This window comes from Salmo salar, chromosome ssa16 (genome assembly GCF_905237065.1).
Source record: "Salmo salar chromosome ssa16, Ssal_v3.1, whole genome shotgun sequence".
Taxonomy (NCBI): domain Eukaryota; kingdom Metazoa; phylum Chordata; class Actinopteri; order Salmoniformes; family Salmonidae; genus Salmo; species Salmo salar.
Genome location: NC_059457.1, coordinates 31,998,958 through 32,002,969, shown reverse-complemented (window position 1 = coordinate 32,002,969; position 4,012 = coordinate 31,998,958). Strand labels below are relative to the sequence as shown.

Below are 4,012 nucleotides of genomic sequence, written 5' to 3'. Positions count from 1 at the left end.
ATGCTGATGATGGAGCTATTTGGAAGAGGGGAAGGAATGTCTCTCGTGATCAAATCTATTCAACAAGCTATAGTGGATGTTGAAAGATGGTCGATTGACTGGGTTTTTAAATTGTCAGTGGCAAAGACTTGTTTTATGTTCTCGAAGAAGAAAGTTGCTGATAATTTACAGTTGTTTCTGTATGGACAGCCTATGAGGAGAGTTTCTAAGGACAAATGTTTGGGTCTATGGTTCAATGAGCGATATACATGGGAAAATCATGTCCTAAATGTTTAAAGAAAGTGTAAGAAGGTAGTAAATCTTATGCGCTTGGTCTCTGGTTATGAATGGGGTGCTGACAGACAATCGTTTATGGATATTTATAGAGCTCTGATCAGGACGACAATTGATTACAGGTGTATAGTTTATGGAACAGCGTTGAAGACTTGGCTTCAGAAGCTGGGCAGAATCCAGTATATAGATTTAAAGATATGTATTGGTGCATTTAAATCGAGATCTGTATGTGCCTTACTAGTGGAGGCAGGTGAGATGTCTGGATATACGGTATAAAAATGGTCATTAGCTTATTGTGTTAGGTTGAAAAGCTGTGAGGTTGAGCATCCCACTGCTACTGTTCTAGATGACTGTTGGGAATATACTAGTAGACAAGGCAGTGGTTTTGGTTGGATAGTTGGAAAGCTTGCTAATGAGAGTGGTTTGAGGAAGTTAGATGTTGGCCCTTCTGTGGTGATAGGGAATGTTCCTCCATGGTTACTCCCTGATCATGTTGTTGATCTAACCTTGGTAGAGAAAGGAAAGATTGGTCAGAGGTCAATGATATAGGGAAACTGGTTGACAATTACATTGGTAGAAGTTTTTATGCTTTTCACAGATGATCCAAGGACCCAGATAGTGCGCGCACAGGAGCAAGCGTTTACGTTCCTGAATTTGATGTGCAGATATGTAGAAGACTAACAGATGAACGAACTGTCAGTATACTCAGTTAAGATTTAGACATTTCTCCAAAAAGTATGATCTTTGTCCCCATGTGCAGTTAAAGACTGTAGTCTGGCTTTTTATGGCGGATTTGGAGCAGTGGCTTCTTCCTTTCTGAGCGGCCTTTCAGTTTATGACGATATAAGACTTGTTTTACTGTGGATATAGATACTTTGTACCTGTTTCCTCCAGCATCGTCACAAGGTCCTTTGCTGTTGTTCTGGGATTGATTTGCACTTTTCGCACCAAAGTACGTTCATCTCTAAGAGACAGAACACGTCTCCTTCCTGAGCGGTATGATGGCTGCGTGGTCCCATGGTGTTTATACTTGCGTACTATTGTTTGTACAGATGAACGTGGTACCTTCAGGCGTTTGGAAATTGCTCCCAAGGATGAACCAGACTTGTGGAGGTATACACTTTCTTTTCTGAGGTCTTGCCTGATTTCTTTTGATTTTCCCATGATGTCAAGCAAAAAGGCACTGAGTTTGAAGGTAGGCCTTGAAATACATCCACAGGTACACCTCCAATTGACTCAAATGATGTAAATTAGCCTATCAGAAGCTTCTAAAGCCATGACATAATTTTCTGGAATTTTCCAAGCTGTTTAAAGGCACAGTCAACTTAGTGTATGTAAACTTCTGACACACTGGAATTGTGATAAGGTGAATTCTAAGTGAAATTGTTGGAAACAATTGTTGGAAAAATGACGTGTCATGCACAAAGTAGATGTCCTAACCGACTGGCCAAAACTAGTTTGTTAACAAGAAATTTGTGGAGTGGTTGAAAAACAAGTTTTAATGACTCCAACCTAAGTGTATGTAAACTTCAGACTTCAACTGTACATATGAGATGAGTAATGTAAGATATGTAAACATTATTAAAGTGGCATTATTAAAGTGATCCATTTATTTAAGTGGTCAATTATTTCAGGTCTTTATGTAGGCTGCAGCCTCTCTGTGTCAGTGATGGCTGTTTAACAGTCTGATGGCCTTGAGATAGAAGCTGTTTTTCAATCTCTCGGTCCGAGCTTTGATGCACCTGTACTGACTTGCCTTCTGGATGGTAGCGGGGTGAACAGGCAGTGGCTCGGATGGTTGTTGTCCTTGATGTGACATCGGGTGCTGCAGGTGTCCTGGAGGGCCGGTAGTTTGCCCCCGGTGATGAGTTGTGCAGTCCGCACCACCCTCTGGAGAGCCTTGCGGTTGTGGGTGGTGCAGTTGTCGTACTAGGTGGTGATACAGCCCAACAGGATGCTCTCAATTGTGCGTCTGTAAAAGTTGGTGAGGATGTTAGGTAACAAGCCAAATTTCTTCAGCCTCCAACTGTGTGGGTGGACCATTTCAGTTTGTCTGATGTGTATGCCGAGGAACTTAAAACTTTCCACCTTCTCCACTGCTGTCCCGTCGATGTGGATAAGGGGGTGCTCCCTCTGCTGTTTCCTGAAGTCCACGATCATCTCCTTTGTTTTGTTGACGTTGAGTGAGAGGTAGGCTGTCTCGTCGTTGTTGGTAATCAAGCCCACTACTGTTGTGTCATCTGCAAACTTGATGATTGAGTTGAAGGCGTGCATGGCAACGCAGTCATGGGTGAACAGGGAGTACAGGAGGGTGCTGAGCACACACCTTTGTGGGGCCCCAGTGTTGAGGATCATCGAAGTGGAGATGTAGTTTCCTACCTTCACCACCTGGGGGCGGTTACCAATTATTTTGGTACCAGTTTATAATAGCAATATGGCACCTCGGGGTTTGTGGTGCTTAAGAACAGCCCTTAGCCGTGGTATATTGGCCATATACCACACCCTGTCGTGCCTTATTGCTTAATTATACCACTTGTCAGGTAGACTCGTTCATCAACTGTAATGTATTTGTCTGTGTTACAGTGAGGCTGCACCTGCAGAGGAGCCAGATGAACTAAGGTAGTTGTCTATTATTACATGTGGATTTTTTCTGTCATTTTCAATAGTTCATAGCAGATTTATATCTGCAGTGACTCACTGGATGAGGACCCTCAAGCTGAGAACATGGCTTGCCAAATTATGCACAGGTATAGACTTGCTATCTGAACTTCAGTCACTTTAATGTTTTTGTGGGTTTACATTATTTGGTTTAACCTCAGTCACTAGTTCCCAAATACAATCTTTCACAATGAATACTCAGTTTCTGCCCCGTCTACTCTACATTTAGGCCATGCAAGTACATTTTTCTGTCAGCATTCTTAACTCCCAAGTATTCATTTGCAAACAGAAAAAGAACTCCTAAGTATTCATTTGCAAACAGAAAAAGAACTCCTAAGTATTCATTTGCATGGCCTGTATTTGGAATAGAAGATGTAGAGCTGATAGTACTAATCTTAAAAGCATGTCGTTGGGCTTGTTAAAAGCATTTTTCTTCCCTTCCTTTCACCTTGCAGTTTCGGTGAAGAGGTGGTGGCAAGCGTACCACACCTTGACCATGATTATGATCAGAATCCTCTGCCTGCTGAGGAGCAGCTTGAAGAGGCACCAACGAGGTCGTTCGTCAGGCTGAGGAAATCGCAAAGCTTCAGGCAAACCAGTTCCTCCTTCTATGCTTCCAGTGTGAAAAAAAGAAAACCATATTTACATTGAATTTAGAGACTACAGTACTATAAAGCTGTTTTTCTGGCTTTACAGCCAACAGCAGAGACCATGGATAGATGGAGTCAGGTACAGTGCATAAACAAAACAGATGAATACCCACGTAGAGTTGGCTATAAAGCTTAACTCTAATGGATCAGTTGTCCCTCTTTCTGTGCCGTGTTAGACAGGGCCTCCTTGAACTGGATTTAGCTGTTTGTTTCAATGTATCACACTCCACAGTCACCTGGGTAGGATATGTGTCACCTGGGCAAACTACCTTTACTTCATGCTAGGATCCCTTCCAGTTTGGCCCTAAAGGGTAACTGTTAATTAGCTGATGCCCCTCTGTTTCAGGAACACATACCCACATACCAGAGTAATACTGGACTGTACTGAAATACTTATGGTAGAGAAATTAACATTAAATTCTCTGGCAACA

General features: G+C 42.4%; 1 long non-coding RNA gene across 3 annotated transcripts; it reads left to right on the top strand.

The window, feature by feature from the left end:
- Positions 1-1,338: 1,338 nt before the first annotated feature.
- Positions 1,339-4,012, top strand: LOC106573714 (uncharacterized). Of its 3 annotated transcripts, XR_006759735.1 has the most exons (4): positions 1,427-1,468; positions 2,857-2,892; positions 2,964-3,020; positions 3,387-4,012. It is a non-coding gene; the product is annotated as an uncharacterized lncRNA (long non-coding RNA). The 3 variants fall into 3 exon arrangements; XR_006759734.1 differs by lacking the exons at positions 1,427-1,468; positions 2,857-2,892 and adding an exon at positions 1,339-1,386 and having other exon boundaries at positions 2,940-3,020; XR_001321406.2 differs by lacking the exon at positions 2,857-2,892 and having other exon boundaries at positions 1,394-1,468; positions 2,940-3,020.